The following is a 25,595-nucleotide window of genomic DNA, read 5'->3' on the forward strand; positions in this document are numbered from 1 at the left end:
CCTATGAGTATAGTTGAATTAGCTTTTGCTTCTTGGTACAAGTCTGTTTATATTTACCTTTCTTAATAACATCAAAAATGAAATGATGATAAATTATAATCTCTTTCATGATGTGGTAGTTCATGACTATTAGAAAAACATATTGGCAAATTTTGACAAGAAGTGATTTAATATCTAAATACAGCTACTCATTTGTGTAATGTTATGTTATGAATCACAACTAATCATTAAAACTCACTTTCATAGGATATATTCTGATCCCTGATATACAGATTACACATCATTCTATACTGAAAGCAACCATTCAGCTAACCAAACACACACACAAACATACGTTTATGATTTCTTGGAAGTTCCAATCTCTTTATCTTTATTTTTATTTATTTATTTATTTATGTACTTGAATTATCTCTACACCTAATGTAGGGCTTGAACTCAAGACCCCAAGATCAAGAATCACATGCTCTACCTACTGAGCCAACCAGATGCCCCAGTTTTAATCTTTTCAATTATAGGTCAAACGGTAAGGAAAATGTAATGTAAGAAACCTGGAGAGGACTTTCATATACATTGTGCTTTGTTCATGTTTTCAATCTCTTCAGCCTCTTATTTAGGAAATTTCAGATGAGCATATTCTTTACTTCTGCAATTTCTGTGTTTCACTTTACATTCACAATAATTAACTGTAGAGTTATGAGTCTATTTGACCTACAAGGCTCTTAATGTGGGCTGTTCTATTGAACTTCTTTGTTCATCAAACATATAGGTGTAATACATGGAAAGGATGAAAAGTAAGCTGATTATAGCAACTTTGAATAAATTATTTCCTCTTGGTCTTGCAAATGTTGTGCCATCTGTATTGAATCACGTTTATAATCTCAATCCACTTTTCTCCATTCCTGGGTCTTCACCTAGACCGCTCTTGCTCATCCTTCATATATAACTTCAGGAATCGCTTTCTTCAGAAAGGGTGCTCTCTCTTCTTTTTAAATTTTTTTTTTTTTAGATTTACTTATTTATTTGAGGGGGAGAGAGAGCATGAGCAGGAGGGGCAGAGGGAGAGGCAGAGAGAATCTGAAACAGACTCTGCACTGGTGCTCTCACTTTTTAATTCTGACCTGGTCTCTTATCTGTTGACCTCCATATTCCCCATAACTTACTGTTGAAGAGTGTATCACTGCATAATTTGTCCATATGCTTCTTAGGTTTCCCTTACAAGATGGAATAATTCTATTTTGATTATTATTGCTTCATCAATGTGGTACGTAATCATTGAAACATAGGTAGCCCTCAAGAAATTGCTATTGAATGAATGTCACCTAGTCAGTTAATGTAAGAGCCAGGATTCACATCTAAGCTTACTTGACTCCTAAACCATATTCTTGACTCTTGGCATATTCTGTCACTGCTATTAGTACTTTAGAAGATACTAAATTATTTTTAAGAGTTTGTTTGTTCTTAGACTTTCTAATTAGTGCCAAATATCTCTTTGCTAATTTCTGTCCAATCATGTACAAATTTAGTTACAGTCATCTTATTATATATTTTGATGTCGTCTAGTAAAATCCATCTTCCCTGCTCTTCCAGGGCTCCTTCTTCAACTTCCTAACGTTCCACATCTTTATTGTTTTTTGTTTTTTAAATTTCTGCCCCATATCTTCTTGCAAATACTGCCCATATTATTTTTCTGGGTAGACCTTATCAGAGATTGATATTTCAGTGAAAGTCCCACTGAGATTTTTATTTGAATTGTGGAATTTATATATGAAAAAGTGAGGATAGTGGTACATGCAACCATCCACTTGCCTTATATTAAGTTTTTGATAATATTCCTTAATATAATATAAACAGTGATTTAATAGTAATACCAAAAGTTTATGGTTTACTGTCTCAGTGCCCTGTGCTTTTTTTATTTAGTTATTTTTTGTCTCTTTTTTTGTTGCTAGCTTCTTATTTTGAAGTAATTATGGATTCCCAGGAAGTTGCAAAGAGCACACAGAGAGTTTTCACTCACCATTCACCCAGTTTCTCCCACAGATTACATCTTACATGGCTATATTACAATAGCAAACCAAGAAACTGTTAACACAATAAAATGTGAGTATAGTTGTATGACATTTTATCACAAGTGTGTGTTCATAAAACTACTACCTCAATACACAACATACAGAACTACTTTATTACTGTCAAGATTTCCATTTTGCTACCCCTTTATGGCCATACCAACATCCCTGACCCCTTATTACTCTGTTCATTAAACTCTGGCAACCATTAGTCAGTTCTCCCTCTCTATAACTTTGTTCTGAGAATGTTATATAAATGGGTTTATATAGTATGGGACCCTTAGAGACTGGCTTTTTTTTTTTTCCCCACTCAGGAAAGTGCTCTTGAGAATGATCCAAGTTGCTGCATATATTGATAGTTTGTTCCTTTTTATTGATTAATAGTATTCCATGATATGTAGATACTACATTTTGTTTTTCCATAGACATGTTAAGTAACATTTTTGTTGCTTTCAATTTGGGGCTGTTACAAAGAAAGTTGCTATAAAAAATTGTGTACAGGTTTTTGTGTGGTTATTAGTTTTATTTTTCTGGGATAAATGCCCAGAAGTGCAATTGATCTGTTGTATGATAATGTATAGTTTATGTTTTTAAGAAACTGCCTACCTATTTTTCATAGCAACTCAGCCATTTTACATTTCTACCAGCAGTGTATGAGGAATCGAGTTGTTGTTGTTGTTGTTGTTGTTTAAAAAGCCACTCTGGAAAGCAGTATGGAGGTTCCTCAAAAAGTTGAAAATAGAGCTACCATATGATCCAGCAATTGCACTACTGGGTATTTACCCCAAAGATACAAATGTAGGGATCCGAAGGGGTACGTGCACCCCGATGTTTATAGCAGCAATGTCCACAATAGCCAAACTATGGAAAGAGCCAAGATGTCCATTGACAGATGAATGGATAAAGAAGATGTGATATATATATATATATATGTATATAAAATGGAATATTATGCAGCCATCAAAAAGAATGAAATCTTGCTATTTACCACGACATGGATGGAACTGGAGGGTATTATGCTGAGCGAAATGAGTCAGTCAGAGAAAGACATGCATCATATCTCACTGATATGAGGAATTTTTAATCTCAGGAAACAAACTGAGGGCTGCTGGAGTGGTCAGGGGTGGGAGGGATGGGGTGGCTGAGTGATAGACGTTGGGGAGGGTATGTGCTATGGTGAGCGCTGTGAATTGTGTAAGACTGTTGAATCACAGACCTGTACCTCTGAAACAAATAATACATTATATGTTAAAAAAAAAAAAAGAAGAAGAAGAAGAAGAAGATAGCAGGAAGGGAAGAAAGAAGGGGAGGAAATTGGAGGGGGAGATGAACCATGAGAGACTATGGATGCTGAGAAACAAACTGAGGGTTCTAGAGGGGAGGGGGTGGGGGGATGGGTTAGCCTGATGACGGGTATTAAAGAGGGCACGTACTGCATGGAGCACTGGGTGTTATATGCAAACAATGAATCATGGGACACTACATCAAAAACTAATGATGTAATGTATGGTGATTAACATAACATAATAATAATAAAGAAAAAGAAAATCATTAGGTTAAAAAAAAAGTTTTTATTTATATTAGAGAGAGAGAGCAGGAGCAGGGGAGGGGCAGAGGGAGAGGGAAAGAGAGAATCCCAAACAGATTCCCTGCTGAGTACGGACTGCCCACCCCCCGCCCACAAGTCAAGGAGGCTCAGTCTCAAGACCCTGAGATCACAACCTAAGCAGAAATCAAGAGTTGGGCTCTTAACTGACTGAGCCACCCAGGCACCTGGAATTGAATTTCTTTATAGTTTCACCAGCATTTGGTGGTGTCACTGTTTTTAATTTTAGTTCTTCCAATAGGTGCGTAGTGATGTCTCATTGTGGTCTTAATTAGCATTTCCCTAATGGCTACTGATATGAAACATCTTCTTACATGCTTATATGCCACCCATGTATCTTCTTCAGGGAAAGAAGTTCATCTTTTTTTTTTCTTTCTTTCTTTTATGGACTTTTTTTGGTTTCATGTTTAAAAACTCTTCACCAAGTCTGAAGTCCAAAAGATTTTCTCCTATGTTTTCAAGAGGTATTATAGTTTTACATTTTTATTTAAATCTATCGTCTGTTTTGAATTAAGTTTTGTGTAATTTGTGAGGTTTAGGTCGAGATTCATTTTTCTGCCTCTGGGTATCATATTGTGTCAGCACAATTTGTTGAAAAGGTTATTCTTCCTCCACTGAATTGCTTTTTACCTTTGTCAAAAAATCAGTTGGCTGTACTTTTGTGTGTTTCTGTATTCTCTATCCTATTCTTTTGATCTGTGTGTCTATGCCTTTGCCAATACCATAGTCCAGATACTGTAGCTTATAGTAAGTCTTCAAATCACATGGACTGGTAATTTCTACCACTTTATTATATTTTTCAGAAATGTTACAGATATTTTACTTCTTTTGCCTTTCCATATAAGCTTTAGAATAATCTTCTATATACCTACAAAATATCTTGCTAAGATTTGATAGGAATTGTGTTGTATATGTATGACAATTTACAGAAAATTGATGTCTTTCCTATGTTGAGTTTTCTAATTCATGACCATGTTTCCATGTATTTATATCTTCTTTGATTTCATCAGCATTTTATAATTTACAGTGTATCAGTGTTGTACATATTTTATTAGATGTATATGTAGGTATTACCCTTTTTTTGAAGGTTTCAAACTGGTATTTTTAATTTTGATTTTGATGTGTTCATTGCTAGTATATAAAAATGCAATTGACTTTTTTTTAATGTTTATGTTGTACTATGTGACATTTCTGAACTCACATATAAATTATAGAACTGTTTTTGTAGATTTTTGGAATTTTCTACATAAACAATCAGGTCATCTGCAAATAGAAATTATTTCTTATTTTCCAATATGAGTGCCTTTATTTCCTTTACTTAACTGTATCCTTTTGGCTACAACTTCCAATTCCATGTTCAATAGTAGTGGTGAGACTGGATAAACTTGTCTTATTCCTAAACTTAGAGAAAAAGCATTCAGTCTTTTACCACTAGCTGTAGATTATTTGTAGTTTTCTTTTTTTTTTTTTAAAGCAAGTTAGAGAAGTCACTCTATTCCTAGTTTTCTAAGAATTATTACCATGAATGGGTGTTGAAATTTGCCAAATGCTTTTTCTGCATCAATTGGTAGGATCATGTAATTTTTCATGTAATTTTTCTTTCTTACTCTCTTAATATAGAAGGTTATATTTCTTGGATTTGGAATATTGTTCTAGTCTTGCATCCCTAGAATAAACTCATTTAGTTATGATGTACTAGTTTCTTATGTTTTTCTGAATTCTATTTGCTAATGTTTTGTTCAGAATTTTTTTATCTATATATATGAGGAATATTGATCTGTTGTTTCTTCCCTCCCTCACTCCTTTACTTCTTCCTTCCTTCTTTCCTTCCTTCCTTCCTTCCTTCTTCCCTTCCTTCTTCCTTCCTTTTCTCTCTCTCTCTCTCTTTCTCTCTACCATTTTTTTCATCTGGATTTGTATTAGGGTAATTATTAGCTGTATCAAATGAGTTGGAAAGTCTTTCCTCTTCTGTTTTTTTATATGAGCTTGCTTAAAATTAGTTCTTGATTTTTTTTTTAGTTCTTTTAAAAATGTTTAGTATACTTTTCTAATGAAACTATTTGAGCCTGGAGATTTCTTTTTCAGAATTTCATTAAATAAACAATTTAATTTCTTAAGAGTTACGGAGCTGTTTACATTATCTATTTCATGTTGGCTGAGTAGTGCTAATTTGTGCTTTCAAGAATTGGTCCATTTCATCTATGTTGTCAAATTAATTTGTGTAGAGCTATTTGTATTGTTCCCTTATTATCCCTTTGATACCAGTAGAGGCTATAGAGATATCTCCTATTTCATTCATGACATTGATGTCTTCTCTCTTTTTTTCTAATCTGTTACACCAGAGATTTGTCAGTTTTACTGATCTTTTCCAAAAACCAGACATTTTTTATACGGTTTTTCTTCATTATTTCTGTTTCCTCACTTCATTAATTTCTGCTAGTTTTGTTTCTTTAGTTATTCTTTCCTTCTTCTGCATGCTTTGGGTTTATTTGTGTTCTTCTTTGTCTAGTTTCTTGATGTGAAAGCTTAGATTATTGATTTGAGATTTTTCTTTTTTGCTAACAGGCATCTAGTGATATGCATTTCCCTTTATCACTACTTTAGCTGCATCCCACTTATATTGATATGTTAATTTCATTCTGTTAAATTTATTCTTTTTCTACTTCCTTTAATATTTCCTCTTTGATTTCTGGATCACTTAGAAATAGAGTGTTTAAAAGCATTTGGAGGTTGCCCTGTTATTGCTCTAACATTGATTTTCTACTCTGATGCTATTGTGGTCAGAGAATACACTATATATGATTTAAATTCTTTTTAATATTTTGAGTTTGTTTTACGGTTAAGATATGGTCTATTTTGGTAAATGTTCTGTGGGCATAATGTGTAATCTATGGTTATTAGGTGGTATATCCTATAAATGTGTATTAAATCCTCTTGGTTAATAACAATGTTGACTTCTTTTATATTTTTGCTAATTTTATATCTAGTTGTCTATCACTGCTTGAGCGATGGGTGTGGGAAGGTTAAATATAATTGTGGATTTGCCTGTTCTTTCAGTCTACCAGTTTCATTTCACATATTTTGTAGCTTTCTGTTGGTGTATACACATTTAGTATTGTTGTCTTATTGGTGGATTGGCCCTTCTCACTATGTAATGACCCACTCTGTTCCTGGTAATATTCCTTGCTGGGAAGTCTACTTTGTCTGATATATTAATACAGCCACTCCTGTTTTCCTTTGGTTATTTGCATATTCTTTATAAATACTTAGACTTTCAACCTCCATATGTCATGCAGGTATTCCCCACCTTTTGAAAGTTTGTGTTATGCCACTTCACTTTTATGAAAGATCTACATTAGTACCTGTTTCCATTAACCTAAAGAAATCCCAAGAGGATTTTCACTTTAATGAAAAAAGGCAAAAAGAGCATTCAGTGTTTCTTTTGCAGTGAGCTGTTATAGAGGTAGCACCAACCAGTAGCAGTAAGAGGTGCTCCACCAAGTTCCTTCCCCAGGAACGATGCTCAGCATCTCAGCATTAAGCCTCCCTAGCTTTGAACTATGTCTATGAGCATCTGTTTTTTCCCTTGATTTATTTTGTGCATCCATTAGCAAGATGTGTCCTCAGGAATCAGAAAAGCCTAAGAGAGGTTATTTTTGGGATCTGGGAATGCTAGAAAAATTTTCCATATAAATTAATGATAATTGCTTCTTCACTTTATGCCATGTTGTGGCTTATGTAAGGTTTCATAAGAGCACTCTACTTATAGATAGTGAGGGAAACCTGTATTTTAAGTGAGGTTCTTGTAAATAGCATACAGTTGCATCATAATTTTAAGTATACTCTTGTGATCTTAATTTTTTAATTGTTGTAATTAGATTACATATAATGCAATTACTGATGTGGTAAGAGCTTATGACTGTCATTTTACTTTTTATTTTCCGATTGTTCTATTTGTTTTTCAGTTCTGTGTTTTCTTTTTCTTCTTTTCCTGTAGGTTACTTGAACATTGTTTGAATTCCATTTTAATTTATCTGTGATGTCTGTAAGTGTATCTTTTTGTTTAGAATTTTTAATTATTTTCTTTAGGTTTTATATTGTGACTACATAACTTATAACAGTCTACTGGTGTCAACATATGACTAGTTGGAGTAAAGTATGCAAAATTTTTCTACCCTTACATTATTCTACCTTACCTCAATTATAATTATCTTAAATATTTCCTGAGAGCTAAAGTAGACAGTTTTATAATTTTTGTTTCAAAAATTCACTGAGAGCTAAAGTAGACAGTTTTATAATTTTTGCTTCAAACATCAGGTATAATTTAGAAAACTTAATAGGAGAAGGGAAGTCTATTGTATTTGCCCATAATTTTGCTTTCTGTTGTTTTTTTCCTTCCTTTTTGATGTTTCAAAATTTGTTCCTTTATCATTTCTTTTCTGTTTAGATAACCTTCTTAAGCCATTATTTTAGGGTAAATCTTCTGGCAACAATTCTCATTCATTTTTGTTTCTGTTTTGTTTATTTTATTTTATTTTCCATCATCTGAGACTGTCTTGAATTCCTCTCTATTTCTGAAGTCTATTATTCTTGGATGTATATTCTGGAATGAAGTTCTTTTATTTCAGCACTTTAAAACATACTACTTCTGGGGTGCCTGGGTGGCTCGGTTGGTTAAGCGTCTGCCTTTGGCTCAGGTCACGATCCCAGGGTCTTGGGATCTAGTCCTGCATTGGGCTCATTGGGCTCCTTGCTCAGCGGGGATCCTGCTTCTCTCTCTGCCTGATGCTCCTTCTGCTTGTTCTCTCTCTCTCTCTCTGACAAAAAAAAAAAAAAATGCTACTTCCTTTTGGCCTCCATGAATTCTTATCAGGAATTCACTATCATTAGAAAATTTTCTCCTATAGGTAAGGTGTTGTTTCTGTTTGCTTTCAAAATTTTTATTTTCCTTTAATTTTCAAAAGTTTACTATTATGTCTGGGCATGAATTTCTTTGGGTCTATCTTGCTTGGGATTTGCTCAGTTTAATGTATGTCTAATTTGGGGAAGTTTTCAACTTCTATTTCTTTGAATACTTTCCCCAACTCTGCCCTTTTCTCCTTCTCCTGGAACTCTGATAACATGTATGCTAGATATTTTGTAATAGTCCCACAGATTCCTGAATCTCTATTTTTGCATTATTTTCCAAATTATATTCTTTCTGTTCAAACTGTATAATTTCTACTGTTCTCCCTCCAGGGTTCTTATTTATATTTTCTATTTCTTTGCTAAGGATTTCTGTTTTAAAAAATATATCACATATGTTCATAATTGCTCATAGAGGCATTTTTATGATGAATGATTTAAAATTCTTGTCAGATATTTCTAACATTTGTATCACTTAAGTGTTGGTATCTGTTGATTACCTTTTCTCATTTAAGTTGAGATCTTCCTGGCTCTTTGCATGTCAAGAGATCTTTGAATTAAGTCCTAGATATTTGGGGGACTATGTATGAAATTGTGGATCTCATTTAAGTCTTGGTTTGGCTAGCCTTCTTTGACACTAGTCTGGCAGGGGAAGGGAGAGTACCACTCGGTACTGCCAGCTACAGTGAAAGTCCCGATTCCCTACTCAGCCTCCTTTGACTGTAGAGGAGGTAACTTCTCTTTACTACTGAGTAGTGATAAAGTCCTGACTATCTACTGACACCACCTCAGTCAAGAATAAGGAGGTACCCTGGGGCACCTGGGTGGCTCAGATGGTTAAGCGTCTGCCTTCGGCTCAGGTCATGATCCCGGGGTCCTGGGATCGAGTCCCGCATCGGGCTCCCTGCTCAGCGGGGAGCCTGCTTCTCCCTGTGCTTCTCTCTCTCTGTCTCTTATGAATTAAAAAAAAAAAAAAAAAAGAATAAGGAGGGGTACTCTGTTACCTTCAGGTGGAGATAGAAGTACCAGATCCCCACATGGTCTCCACCTATGTCAAAGGAGAAAAAGAAAGACAGCCTAGTTGCCACTCATTCTGCAAGGATAAAAGTCCTGGCTCACCACTCAGACTTATCTGATCCATCGTAATTGACAGGAGGGTTAGGCAATTTTTTTTTTTTTTTTAAGAGAAGTAAGCCTTTATTTCCTTGTTTCACAAATAAAGTTGGCTGAATCGGTTGCTTTTCGGTGATTAGTGAAAGAGACCAAATCCCCTCTCCTTATCTGACTCCTGTGACTCTTCCTTTGCTTCAGCCTTGGCTGGGGCTGCAGCAGCAGCAGGTGCAGCAGTGGTGGTGGTGGCCACAGGGGCGGTAGCCACAAATGCAGATGGATCAGCCAAGACGGTCTTGACCTTTTCAGCAAGTGGGAAGGTGTAGTCAGTCACCACAGACAAAGCCAGGACCTGCTTGTATCTTTTGATGGTAGAATGGGTCACTGATGCAATGGTCAGGTAACCTATCTGCAGACGTACACTGGCAACACTGCGGACACTTTCCATGAAGCGAGAATGCAGAGTTTCCTTTGTGATGTAAGCACTTCAGGGTTGTAGATGCTACCATTGTCAAACACCTACTGGATGGTCATCCCAAAGGAGAAGGGGGAGATGTTCAGCATGGTTAGCTTCGCTGGCTCCCACTTTGTCTCCAGTGTTAAACATCTGCACATCACTCAGGATTTCAGTGGTTCCCCTGGAGATTCTAGTGGTGATGCCTAAATCCTGGAAGAACAAGGTCTTCTCGGGCCCCAGACCAGTGTTCTGGGCTGACACAGAGACTACGTGGGGCTATTCCACCAGCACAGGTAGCATCTGACACCTTATTGGCCAGCAGTATGTCCCTGATCTCAGTGAGGTCCTCCTTGGTGAACATAAAGCCCACATTCCCCCTAATGTGAGGCGATAGTTTCTGCAGAGCAGGGTTGTTCTCCAGATGCCTTCAGATGACCTTGTGTATCGTGGTGTTCTTGTCCATCAGTACCACACCCTTCCCATGGACATGTGGATCTGCTGCATCTGCTTGGAATCCATGTTGCCTGCTCCCACAGTGAAGCATTTTGGCTATTCATCTAAAAGTTGGATGATCTCGGAGCATCTTGGTGGCTCAGTTCGTTGAGCGTCTGCCTTTGGCTTAGGTCATGATCTCAGAGTTCTGGGATTGAGCCCCGCATCAGGCTCCCTGCTCAGTGGGAAGTCTGCTTCTCCCTGTCACTCTCCCTGTGCTCTTAATCTCAAAAAAAAATGTAAATAAATAATTAATTAATAAAGTTGGATGATCTCAAGGAAGTATTTGGACTTCTGGGTCACCCTGTCTTCCCTGGGCATCATGGTGGTGCATTAGGGATTGCCATGCAGGGTTTAAAGACAATGTCACTTTCTTGAGGATGCCTGGAGAGAGGAAGGGCAAATTTTTATAACTAGTGGAGAGTGGAAGTCTAGGTTACATCCTAGGCATTTGCTGGTGTGAGTAGAGGTGGGGCCACAATTTTTTCTGTGCTGTTTGGTTAGAGTAAAGTAGCTGTTTTCTAAAAGCTTTTGTTTGTTTTTTTGTTTTAAATCGTGCTAGACTGTCCCTTTTATGATCCTTTTAAAACCAAACAGGAGCAAACTTTTGTTAGGGCTTTTATTGTCTGTGCCCATTGACATTTACAAGTTACTGGCTTTTGTAACACCAAGTCTGCAATATATAAAGATAAAAGAAAACCCACAGACTCAGCACTGTTATTTCCTGGATGCCAAGGTCCCCTGCCAGTCTGCCTTCTTCTCTCCAGTATTTTTTTTTTAATGTAATTAGTGGAAAGAGTAGAGGATTACTTCTTTATTTTTTAGGAAAGAGAAGTCTTTTCTTATTCCTTTTAATTTTGCTACCAAGGTTTTAAGTGATTAATTTCTAAGTCATCTGGATTACATCTTTAACAGTTTGGGTTTTTGGTTGCTGTTGTTTTGGGTTTTTTAGGTTACATTGCATTTTGAAATTCTTGTATTTCTGGTGATGTACTTTTGGTGCCACAACTTATGTATTATAGATTGAAGGATAAATAAATGTGTGTGTATGTGTGTGTGTCCCTCTTCCCCAAATTGTGTTGATTCAATCATCTTATAACTCTCTGATGCAGAAGAAAACTCTGCCATCAATATGTGTGTGTGTGTTTATTGTGTGTATATGTATATGTATATATGTATATTTTTTTTCTTGCTAACTCACTGCACTTGTGCTTCATCGAAATTTCAGAATCATCTCAGAGATTGGGTTTGTTTTGGTTTTAATCAGTTATACCCAAAAGGAAGCAAAATGTTTATATTCACTCTAATTTTCTTTTCCAGTTCAGAGACCCTCTAGGGTGACCTTCCCCAAGGCCATAGTTGAATCAAGATTTATACCTCCCATCTTTTCCAGCGACTTCTCATCCCTGATCCCAGAGATTCTAAAATAAGAGTGCATATCTATTGGAATCTGCTTCACATACTTGAGGGCAGTAGTTGTCTTGAATTGGTGAATGGTGGGTCGTTGGCTTATCACCTTGTCTACTTGTTTCTGTAGTATATCTTGCCTAAAAGCCTCAAAGTTTCTTGCATATTATTATCTGTCACAAAGTGTGTGGGACTACTGACATTTTTAAAAATTTTGTTTTAAATTAACTTAATTATGCCCCTAAGTCCCCATTCTTCCAGGCTGGTGGAAAATTTAATCTCAGAAATTCTTATATTCTAACAATTACCATGTACCCAAATATCACCTTCAGAGAGACAAGCTCTTCCTGGCACTTTAAGTGAGGGCTCTGCCAACAAGATACCATGTATCCATACAGCCGTTAGCAGTGAAAGAGTCCAGGGGATGAATGCAGACAGTAGAGCCAAACAGTTACAAGTCAAATATTGTCTCTACAAGTAGTTGTGCAGCATTGTGTATTATATAACTTCTCTTTGCCTCAGTTTTTTCATCTATAAAATGTAAATTCTAGTATGTGATCTCAGAATATCTTATTAAGGATTAAATGAATAAATGGAGGTGAAGTTCTCCAAACAATGCCTTGCACACAGCAAGCTCTAGACGTGAGTTTTTACTAATAAAATGCATATATCAGTGTAGCCATTCAATTATTGATATAAATTATAAAGTATATTAATGATTGATATAAATTATAAAGTGTGTTAATTTATAATTAATATAAAAACTATCATATTAAAATGACCAACTGCTTTTATAGGAAGTACTAAATGTAAAAGCACAATTTCTTTTTTTTTTTTTAAGATTTTATTTATTTATTTAACGAGAGATAGGGAGCACAAGTAGGCAGAGCGGCAGGCAGAGGGAGAGGGAGAAGAAGGCTCCCTACTGAGCAGGGAGCCCGACGCAGGGCTCGATCTCAGGACCCCGGGATCATGACCTGAGCTGAAGGCAGATGCTTAACTGACTGAGCCACCCAGGTGCCCCCAAAGCACAATTTCAAAATATTAATTAATCTCAATTTTTGTTAGCAACAAATTTTTTTTTTTTTTTTTTTTTTAGAGAGCACAGGGGAGGGGTAGAGGGAGAGGAGAGGGAGAGAGAGAATCTTAAGCAGGCTCCATACCCAGTGCAGAGCCCAATGTGGGACTCAATCTCAAGACCCTGAGATCATGACTTGAGCCAAAATCAGGATTTGGACACTTAACCAACTGAGCCACCTAAGCATTGTGGGTAACATTCTTAATTACAGATGTAAACCTAATAGTTTTTGTTTAGTATTACCCATGCATATATTATTGGAAGAATACCTTATTCTGACACTTTTGTGTTGTTCAAAATTTTTTAACTTCTTAACCATCACAAAATGTTGGCAGAGTAACAAGAGCACCGGGAGATGTGGTGAGCACTTAAGTTATGAAAGCTCAAAGCCTGCTTAGATTTATTAGGCACAGTGTCTTCAAAACAGTAATGGATTCTGCAAAGTAATTCTATCCTGAGTGCTATATATGAAGAACAAGTAGACTTATTATTCTTAAAATACCTGCCTAAAAGATACCATTGCTAGAAACTAGAAAACAGAAGAAAGGTTTTTCAGGTTTCTAAACAAAAAGAAAGAGGAAGTGTTTCAACAGGTCATATACTGATGTGATTTTGTGATCATTCAACTCACCTACATCAAATTTCAAGTGAATAAAAGTTGCAGGTACTCAATTTTGTACATTGTATATTTCCCACTCATTAAGTTGTATTTTGTTTTAATTTCGTATACCATAATAATTCATTAAAATGATTTATTAATTTGAAATGTATTTTCAAGTGATTATTATATCATTAAAAACAATATTTGACACACTTCTACACTTCCTTTAATCAAAATGTTATGTGCACACCAATTAGTATCATTTTTAAAAATCTCACCCTATTAGAAGGTTGTTTATTTAGAAAATGCAGTAAAAATTGCATTGATTAAAATGGTGAAAAAGTAATTTTAAAAATACTTTGATGTCTGAGTAATATTCCATTGTGTGTATATACTGCATCTTCTTTATCCATTCATCAGTCAATGGACGCTTGGGCTCTTTCCATAATTTGGCTATTGTCAATAATGTTGCTGTAAACATTGAGGTACATGTATCCCTTTGAATGAGTATTTTTGTATCTTTGGGTCAATACCTAGTAGTGCAGTTGCTGGATATTTTAACTTTTTGAGGAACCTCCATACTGAGTAACAGGGTTCCCCTTTCTCTGCATCCTTGCCAACACCTGTTGTTTCCTGTGTTGTTAATTTTAGCCATTCTGAAAAGCGTGAGGTGATCTCTCATTGTGGTTTTCATTTGTATTTCCCTGATGATGAGTGATGTGTCTGTTAGCCATCTGTATTTCTTCTCTGGAAAAATGTCTATTCATGTCTTCTCCCCATTTTTAACTGGATTATTTGTTTTTGGAATATTACTCAGCCATAAAAAAGAATAAAATCTTGCCATTTGCAATGATGTGGGTGGAGCTAAGGAGTATTATGCTAAGTGAAATAAGTCAGTCAGAGAGAAAGACAAATACCATATGATTTCACTCATGTGGAATTTAAGGAACAAAACAAACAAGCAAAGGGGGGAAAAAGAGAGACAGAGACAAACCAAGAAACAGACTTTTAACTATAGAGAACAAACTGATGATTACCAGAAGGAAAGTAGGTGGAAGGATGGTCTAAACAGGTGATAGGGATTAAGGAGGGCACTCATTGTGATGAGCACTAGTTTTGTATGGAAGTAACGAATTGCTCCTGAAACTAATATTATACTGTGTGTTAACTAACTGGAATTTAAATGAAAACTTGGGAAAAACACTTTTAAAATAGTAATTTATGAATATAAGTATAAAACATCATGTTTTGCTAGTACTTCTGTATAAACTGGCATTTTTGCCTCTGAGAATAGTCCTGTCAATTCATCCAGAAGTGTCATATTTTTATTGATAAAAAAGAACTCAAAGCAATGGAAACAATGATAATAATATGTTGTGTATACGTAAATAACTTTTATAAAAATTATCACACTTGATCATCATATCTATATTGTAAGGCAGGCAGGTATTTTGATCTTCATTTTTAAAGTCAGAAAATGAAAAAGGGTGATGTTTTTAAGGAAGCTTTGTACAATACAGCTTTCTGTGATGATGGAAATGTCTATACTTGTGCAAGCCAATTCAGTAGCTACTAGACTCATATGGCTATTGAACACTTAAAATGTTTAGTGTTACTGAGGAGTGAAATATTTAATTTTTAAAGATTTATTTATTTATTTGAGAGAGAGAGAGAAAGAGAGCACAGGGGGAGGGGGGCAGAGGAGAGAGATCTCAAGCGGACTCTGTGCTGAGTGCAGAGCCTGACACAGGGCTTGATCTCACAACCCTAAGATCACAACCTGAGCCAACACCAAGAGTTGGACTTTTAACTGACCATGCCACCCAGATGCCCCTAATTTAATTTTAATTTTAATGTTATTAGTCACATGTAGCAATTTGAATAACACAGGCTCACAATGTTGTCCATTTATAAAGTGTTTTACTTATTTACCTTTGCAGTATATGTTTATGTGAGAAATGGAGCTAGATTTGGACTTGTACCGTCTGAGTCCTTCTGTGATGCTGTGGAGCTAGTGAAGCACCTTGCCTAATTCCCAATTTATGGGGAAGCAGAGATTAGAAAGCGCATTTAGATGGACATGTCTTGTAATTGCTAAGCAATTCAGTTGTAGAAGAATATAAACTGTTGATCAGCCACTGAATCTAATGAAATAATTTATTTTGTCATTTGAAAATGTTTGTGTCTAAAATCACACACATTTCAAACTGAAGGAAGCTTTGCCTACTCATCACTAAAGTTAGCAGGTCAAACCAGGCATTGGCAAAACCCAAAGAAGATAAATAATTCAGCTAAGGATTTACAGAGAATTTAGGGGCATTTAAGATTAATGGAACTGGCTGATCATGTTTTGTGGTTGACCGCTGTATATTTCTGGGAATTAGTTAAGGACTGGATTTTCTCTTGTGAGATTCCAGGGATAGTATTCATGTAGTCCAAATGTTGCTTCACAGCCCAAGTGTTCATTCAGAAACTATAAACAGATATCTCTACTAATGATTGAGAAAGCTGCTTTGATTTTTCCATTCCTTCTTATTCCACAGCTTCAAATCCCCAAATACACATATCTTATGTAGATTTAAAAATAATCTCATCAGCTAAATTGAGAGCTAGTTTCCTCCGAGGAAGAAATAGTGTAGACTGGTCCATGGTGATGCTAGAAGCTATGACAAAAATGTGTTTAAAATAAATATAGTTGGTTTTTTGTTTTCCTCCCCAAAATATGTTTCTGAACATCAGTAATTTCTAACTTTAGGAACATGCTGAGTTCCACCTTTTAGGGATTATTTCTGCCTGTCTCCTTACCCTTGGAGATTGTTGCTTTCTTCGAAATGTCTCATAATCCCTTGGCATCCCCCCCTTTTTTTTTGTCTCACTCAATGGCATTTGCTATATAGTAATTTCCTATTTTGATGTAGCAAAACATCCTCGAATTTAGTGGCTTAAAAAACTATAATTTTGCAATTTAGGTGGGTCAGGAATCTGGATTGGCTTGGCTGGGTCCTTTAGGTCTTGGGAGCTCTCAAGAGTTCAGTCAAGGTAGGATATCAAGGCTTTACTGAGAAAAGGATTCATCTCCAAGGGTATTCATGTAGATAGTGACAGGATTTATTTCTTTGTGGACTTTAGGCTGAGAACTTGAATTCTTTGCTCATTACTGGCCCACAATTCTTTGCCTGTGGGCCTCTTCATAGAACAATTAAAAACATTGCAACTTGCTTCATCAGAGTGAGGAAGTGAGAAGAAGCAGAGAGAGAGTTTGTGAGAGAGTGTCTGTAAGAGAAAATAGGAGGAAAGTTACAGAATTTTGTCACCTAATCTTACAAATGCCATCCTATCACTTTCTCCATAGGCTGTTATTATAAGCCTCTGGGTCCAGCCCACATTCAAGGAGAGGGGATGACATGAAGGCATGAATATCACGATGGAGGGCATGACTGGAGTCGTTTCAGAAACTGTTTGCCATAGTCTCTATTTTTAGGTATCTAACAATCTCCTCATATATTTGTTCCCATTTTGGTCCTGCAAATTTGTTTTAAAGCATAGAAGTGTCTGTTATTGGTGATAACATTAAAGTACAATTAAAATTGAAAAGAGATGTAAATACTTTATTTCAAAGGATATAACAATTGGTACTTTTTTTAAATAAGATTTTTTTAAAAGATTTTATTTATTTATTTGAGAGAGAGAGAGAATGAGAGAGAGCACATGAGAGGGGGGAGGGTCAGAGGGAGAAGCAGACTCCCTGCCGAGCAGGGAGCCCGATGCGGGACTCGATCCAGGGACTCCAGGATCATGACCTGAGCCGAAGGCAGTCACTTAACCAACTGAGCCACCCAGGCGCCCTAAATAAGATTTTAATTGTAGTAAAATATACATAAAAAGTACCATTTAACTAATTTTAAGCCTATATGTCAGTAGGGTTAAGTACGTTCATGTTGTTGCACAACCAATCTCTAGAACACTTTTCATCTTACAAAACTGTAACTCTATACCCACTGAATAACAGCTCCTATTCCCCCCTAACCAATAGAGTGCGGCAACCACAATTCTATTTTCTATTTTTTGAATTTTACTATTCTAACTACCTCACATAAATGAATCTGTTTGTCTTACTGTGACTGGCTTATTTCACCTAACAAAATGTCCTTAAGATTCATCCATGTTGTAGCATGTGTCAGAATTTCCTTCCTTTTTAAAAGCTGAATATATTCCAATGTATGTATATACCATATTTTTTATCCTTTCATCCGTTGATAGACAATTGGATTGCTTTCAACTTTTGGTTTTTGTGAATAATGCTGCTATAAACATGGGTGTGGAACTATATTTTTAAGACCTTGCTTTCAAATATTTGGAGTGTATACCCAGAAGTGGGTCTTGTTAGATCATATGATAATTCAATTTTTAATTTTTTAAGGAACTATCATATTGTTTTCCACAGTAGCTGCATCATTTTATATTCTCATAAACAGTGCACAAGGGTTCCAATTTCTCCATATCCTCACCAACACTTCTACTTTCTCTTTTTGCTTTTGTTTGGGTTGTAGCCATCCTAATGGGTATGAGGTGGTATCTCATTGTGGTTTTGATTTGTGTTTTCCTAATGATTAGGGATGCTGAGCATCTTTTCATGTGCTTATTGGCCCTTTGTATTTCTTCTTCAGAGAAATATCTATTCAAGTCCTTTGCCTATTTTTAATCAGATTTCTTTTTTGTCCTTGAGTTGTAATTCTTTTATATTCTGGAAATTAATCTCTTATCAGATAGGTGATTTGCAAATATGTTCTCTTACTCCCTAGATTAATCGCCTTTTTACTTTGCTGATTGTCCTCTGGTGTACCAAGTATTTGATTTTCATGTAGCCCAAATTACCTATATTTGCTTTTATTGCCTGTGTTTCTGTTGTCATATCCAAAAACTCATTGTCACTTAATATTGTTGATGTCAGTACTGTCCAAAGTAATCTGCCAGTTCAGTGCAATCTCCATTGAAATCCCAATGAGTTTTTTTCACAGAAACAGGATAATCCCTCCTAAAATTCATATGGTATTTCAGGGGACCCTGAATAGCCAAAATAATCTTAAAAAAGAACAGATTTAGAGGTGACACACTCCCAGATTTCCAAACTTATTATATAGCTACAGTGATCAAAACAGTGTGGTACTGGTACAAATATAGACATATTATAGACCAATGAATAGGATAGAGAGCCCCCAAATAAACTTTTGCTTGTATGGTAAATCAGGGGCCAATGGTGTAAGTCTCGATCTGAATATGAAATCCTGTGAACCAGGAGTGCTTATAGCCAAGGGCAAAGGAAAATAAATGTCTCAGCTCAAGCAGAGAGCGCAAATTCACCCTTCTTTTGCTTTTTTGTTTAGGCCTTTAACAGATTGGATGCTGCCCACCTATATTAGTGAAGACAAACTTGTTTACTTAGTCTACTAATTCAAATACTAATCTTTACAGGACAGATGCTCACAGAAACACCCAGAAATAAGAAATAATATTTTACCAGCCATATGGGCATCCCTTAGCCCAGTCAAGTTGACACATAAAAATAACTATCACATATATGTAAAACTATATATATCATATATTTGTATTTATATATAACAGAGAGAATTGAAGTCTCCAACCAAACTTGTGGATTATTTTTATCTGCTTTCAGTTTTATTAGTGTTTGCTCTATGAATTCTGAAGTTCTGTTAGTAGGTGCAAAAATGTTTAAGATTATTATATCTTCTGGATAGATTGACCTCTTTACCATTCTGGAATAACCTTTATTATCCCTGATGATATGCCTATATTATTAATATAGCTACTCAAGCTTTCATTTAGATTAATATTTGTGAAGTATATTCTTTTTTTGCTTTTGATACTCAGTTTTTTATTAATTTATAATTGACTTACAATATCCCATAAGTGTACATTGTAGTGATATGATATTTTCATACATTATGAAATGATTCCCACAATAAGTCTAGTTACCATCTGTCATCATACAAAATTATTACAATATTATTGATCATATTTCCTATGCCATACATTACATCCCATGACTTATTTATTTTATAACTGAAGATTTTACTTCTTAATCCCTTTCACTTTTTTCCCTTTCTTTTTTTTCTTTTATTTCCCATTCTTTTACCTTTAATCTATTATTTTATATTTAAAGTTGTTTTTCTGTGGGCAGCATATAGTTGGGTCTTGCTTTTTTCTGATAATCTCTTTCTTAATTACTATGTTTAGACCATTTGCATTTCAAACTATTGATATGGTTGGTTTAAAATCTAGCAGATAAAAAAAATCTAGCAGATCGCTAATAGTTTTCTGTTTGTTCCATATGTTCTCTATTCTAATTTTCTTCCTTTACTGCCTGCTTTTAGAATTATTGGGTATATATTTTATTCTTCCATTTTAATATTGGCTTCTTATTTATTTCTTTATCACAGTCCACATTCAAATAATATTATACAATTTCATATACACAAGTATACACAGCAGTATATTTACATTTCCTCTCTCTTCTCTATAGTATTATTGTTGTCATGTGTTTTATTTTTACATGTGCAATAAATCTACAACGCATTGCCATTAATATTGCTTGGGTATGTAAGTGATGAATCACTAAATTCTATTCCTGAAACCAATATTACACTATATGTTAACTAACTAGAATTTAAATAAAAACTTAAAAAAAATGTTTTGCTTGGGCAATCATATTTAGGGTAATTCAAAATAAGAATAAAAATATCTTCTCCATCATTATTGAGACCATTTCTGGAGCTCTTTATTTCAGATTTCTCTCTGATATTACATTCCTTCTGTCTGAAGAATTTTTTTAACTTTTTTTATAGTGCAGATATGCTGGTAATGAATTTTCTTAGGACTGGTTTGTCTAAAAATATTTATTTTAATTTAAAAATGTATTTGTCTAGATAGAATATCCTGGTTTGACTTTTTGTTTGTGTCATTACATTAACGATGTCAGTGTTTGCCTTCTGGTTTGCATAGTTTCTGATCAGAAGTCTGCTCTAATTCTTGCCATTGATTTTCAATCAGTATATATTTCTTTCTTTTTTTATTTTTAATGACTGCCTATAAGATTAACTCTTTATCTTTGGTTTTAAGCAGTTTGAATATAGTGTGTCTAGTAGTGTTTTATTTTTGTTTTGTTTTCAGTATTTATTCTGCTTGGATCTGTCTGCATACTATTTACCCTCTTCCAGCAGTAGATTGTTATTGCTTGTTACTTGGTAATTGCTAGCATGGTTTTGTGGGGAGACACAGAGGAACAAGGGCAGATCTGTTTTCATAATCAGGTTCATTGTTAGGCAGGTACTCTCTGCCTTTGTCTTTGAAGTGGTGCTTTCCTTTGCCATGTTTCCTCCAGGTAGCAGACAAACACTGTCTTATTTCTTTGGTTCTTTTGAGGGAGGAGAATGTCCTGCTTTCCTCCAAAGTTAGGAGACTGACCATGGTATTGGTGTGATTTCTGGACCCAAATTGCCCCACTTCCAATGATAGGGTTATTTTTTCTTTTGCTTTTCACTAGGTCACAATGGTACTTATGTGTGGCAGCATAGAACTTTTGTACAGCAGAAGAGAAGGCTCTTGGTGGAGCTCTGTACCCTTCCTGTCATAATGGTGGTCTCCTCCTCCAGGTTACCCCACCAAATGAGGCTCTCTCCAGTCTCCCATTCTGTTCCCAATCTTATTCATGAGAACTGAGTAGAGGTTCATGGAGAAGAGCCCCTAGCAGGTGTAAACTCCCCTGTGTCTACGGCTCCCAGTGATTCTATACTCTCATTGTGGCTCACAGGCAACCTTCAGAAGTTCATTAAAATTGGGAGGTCAGTTCTTCTTACTTGCTTGGGGGGCATTCTGTGTCTTTTCCTCTGCAGTAAGTTAGCCAGTGTTTGCAAACCATTTCCACTGGATCATGGTATAGAGGTTCTTGGGTTTCCATCTGTGTTGTGGCCTTATGACCTCAGTAATCTGGGTTTCAGAAAGTTTTATTTTTTGTAGTCCTTTTGGTTTTTCTTGTTGTTATGTTGGGAGCTAGGGTTTTAACAAATTTATGTATCTTTGGTGGAAGCAGAACTCCTGGATTAGTACTAAATAGCAAGAACAACAAAAGTTTCCTAGGCATTTCTAATATACAACTACAGTCAAGAACCCCAGAAACGTCAGCACCATGCATGGCCTCTAATGCTGTGGTTTTGAGTCTGAGTACTGATGAGAATCACTAGGGGACTTTTAAGAATATTGATGCCCTGGGGCGCCTGGGTGGCTTAGGCGTTAAGCGTCTGCCTTCGGCTCAGGTCATGATCCCAGGGTCCTGGGATCGAGCCCCGCATCAGGCTCCCTGCTCCGCGGGAAGCCTGCTTCTCCCTCTCCCGCTCCCCCTGCTTGTGTTCCCTCTCTCGCTGTGTCTCTCTCTGTTCTATAAATAAATAAATGAAATCTTTAAAAAAAAAAAAAAGAATATTGATGCCCAAGTTCTAGCCTCCAGAGATTCTGGATGAATTGGTCTCAGCAGAGCTTCAGCCATGGATATTTATTAAAATCTACCTTGTAGATTCCGATTCATAGCTAAGGTTAGTATCACCGTTCTAATCAGTCTAATTGGTACTGTAAGTGTGTGAAATAACATATTACAGCATATGAACCATGATATTCTTAAATCTATTATAATCACAAATTCCTTTTAAGATACATACTTTTTAATCCTACCTCCTGAAAGAAACCAACCAAGGTCACATTTTTTTACACTCAGAGAAACATATTCTACCTGAGGCCACATCCAAACTACAGTTACTGATCATGTGAGGTCATTACAGTGATTTGGTTTTATGAGCTAAGGAGAGAAGTGTCTTCCAAGGAGTAAAATTAGCCCCTTTATGGTCTTCTAATATCATGGTTGGATAGGCCATCCGCTGAGATTCCTCTGAAGAGTCTGCACAAAATGTTAGAAATATGGAAACCACAAGGACATATATGTTCGTTATATGATCTGGTTTTTCATGACCCATTTCAATAGATGTGGCTATTATACTGTCAGATACATCATGTACTTTATATTTGACACATACTTGTTCTTCAGAAGATAATTAAATAAGTCAAATAGTTACCAGGCAAGTTTTAGGAACTCTTCTCTGAGGTTTTGATTTACAAAAGAACACTATTAATAAAATATTCTTGATTATTAAGCAATGAAATGTATTAGTGAGCAAAAACATTGAAATTTTGCAAAGTATAGAGAATTTTAGATCTAGAAAACTTGAAAATATAGGATTTTTAACATAAAATTAAAGGACCAAAATGTTACATTAAAAATATAAAGAAATATCAAAATAATAAGTAAGCATAGGTACAAGTGTGATTCCAATATACTGCAGGATTTATACTATTAAAGAAAAAAGTTAAGGAATGTCAACTCTGATTTTTATAGAGTTCAGTATTTTAACTTTTCTGTTATAACCCAGCTGGGGGTGAGGAGGCCCCCGGATGCCCAGTTATAGGTTGTTTCAAAAAGCAGCTGTAAAACTAGTCTGCCAATTAGAACTATGCCAAGGTAGATTAAAGATGGGCAGAAAGGAGAGCATATTGCTGGGTTTTAACCTTTTAAAACATTTTTAGCAAGGCCCAAGCTCCCAAATACTTCCTAAACACTATTTTATTTCTACAAGGGGAGTAAGTTTAAGATACTAATTTGTTATAAGATTTGTGACCCCCAAAAGGTAAACTTCCTACTCATAATTCATCCTAGAAAATTCAACACTCTCAAGCAATACAATTTTTTTTGATCTATCTATCTGTCTTGCACATATTTAATTTTCTAAGGATTTTTTTTCTTGGGCCACTTGGGTGGCTCAGTCAGTTAAGCATCTGCCTTCGGCTTAGGTCATGATCCTGTAGCCATGGGATCAAGCGCTGCATCAGGCTCCCCGCTCAGTGGGGAGTCTACTTCTCCCTCTGCCCCCCCCCCCCCGCTCTTGTGTGCTCTCTCTCTCTCTCAAATAAATAAATAAAATCTTTGGAAAAGAAAATAATTTTTTTTGTTATAGTTTTGCCACACTTTCTAAAGTCAAATAATTGAGTTCATCATATTCATCTGACAATCACCTCAGAACTTACAAAAATTTTCATTCAACTGCAAACATGAGAAATAATATGATTTTAAAATATAAGTGGGTTTCATGCCTTAAAGAACCATTTACATTAAGTACATTTTATTTTTTTTCTATTAAATTTCCAAGATAGCAGTGAAAAAGACCCTAACATGTAGTTATTGAATGTTTGTGACAGCATATGCATGTTGCCTTTTATAAAACTAAGATTATGCCTCATCTGCCATTGGTAAAATAATGAGAGTTCAAAGATTTCCTCTCTTATGTTCAATTCATGTACATAGAGTAAGAGGTCAGATGAAAGGAGACTTAAGATCTTATGGCTACACAATTATAAGCTTAGTTGCCTGGGGAAGAGGACCCAGACTTTGTTCTAAAGATGCAAAAGAAGAACATGAGGCTCATAAGAAGGTCACTCCAGCCAAACAGGGTAATATTTGGAATCAGTCTCTGAAGTCTCTAGAGTTGCTCTGTGAGAGCATACCTTTCATGAGAGACATGGAAAGACATGTATTAAGTAGAATTTAAAGACTCAAATTCTGTTCATAGGCAGAAATACTAATGTTATATAAGTAATAAATTCTTTAATTTTAATATAAAGTATAAAAAATAAAAGAAGTACATAACTTGGGAAAATGTATAGGTTTGAGTAAAGACAGAGGTCAGATATGAAGTGCATTGTGCAATAATATCTAATACCACATTCGTAAGCAGAGTAGATTTGATGGTTCTGGCTGCCTGAGTGTTGTGTTGTATTTTGTTTTGCTTTGTTTTGTTTTCCCATTAATGTTTTACCACTCAGTATGTGTCCTGCTGGAACATGCATGTTGGATAAAAGAAGTTGAACTGGACGATCATAAAGATCATTCTGTGGATAATATATATGTAATAACATTGCCCTACTAAAATTTCTTTGAAAATTCTGAACAGTGGAATAATCTAGAAGAAATGTAAAGGTATATGAAAAGTAAATTTTCGAATTAAGTATTTAAAATGCTAGTTTATGGGGCGCCTGGGTTGCTCAGTCAGTTGAGTGTCCAACTCTTGATTTCGGCTCAGGTTATGATCTCAGGGTCAGGAGATGGAGCCCTGCATTGAGCTCCATGCTCAGTAGGGAGTCTGCTTGAGATTCTATCTCACTCTCCCTCTGCTCCTCCCCCTTCTAAAATAAATAAATAAATCTTTAAAAATAAATTAAAAAAAATAAATAATAAAATGCCAGCTTACTAAACATAAATAAATATCAGAAAGTAGGTTTCCATAGTTGGCAGGGCTAAATCATTAGAATGCATTAAAAAAGTAAAAAATACCTAGCTTTAAAATCGTAAATTGTTTGTATAATGCTCTATACTTCCACATAGATTTATTTTAGTGCTTATAGTTTATCCTTATCAATTGATTATCTTTCTCTTTTTTCATATTACACTATTAACTCAATTAAGGCACCTAGCAAAGTTTCTGCAGCCTAGTTGACTCTCACTTATAATTATTCACTGAATGAATGAGTCATGATGAGTTTCTTCCTCTATTCATGAGTTGACAAACTTTTTCTTATATAAAGGCCAGATAACAAATATTTTAAGCTTTGTGGGCTATAGAAGTTCCCTTTACATATCATTCTTTGTTTATAAGTTAAAATATAAAATAAAAAAAATATATAAAAACCATTTTTAACCTGAGGGTTGTGCCAAAAAACGCCAAGGACAAGATTTAGCCCACAGGCCATAGTTTGCAAAT

At 35.4% G+C, this 25,595-nt stretch overlaps 1 pseudogene; it reads right to left on the reverse strand.

Moving 5' to 3' along the window:
- Positions 1–9,823: 9,823 nt before the first annotated feature.
- On the reverse strand, positions 9,824–10,954 carry LOC118007541 (annotated as a pseudogene).
- Positions 10,955–25,595: the final 14,641 nt, after the last annotated feature.

The sequence above is a fragment of the Mirounga leonina genome, unplaced genomic scaffold (assembly GCF_011800145.1).
Source record: "Mirounga leonina isolate KUSES-001 unplaced genomic scaffold, KU_Mleo_1.0 Mir_125, whole genome shotgun sequence".
NCBI lineage: Eukaryota > Metazoa > Chordata > Mammalia > Carnivora > Phocidae > Mirounga > Mirounga leonina.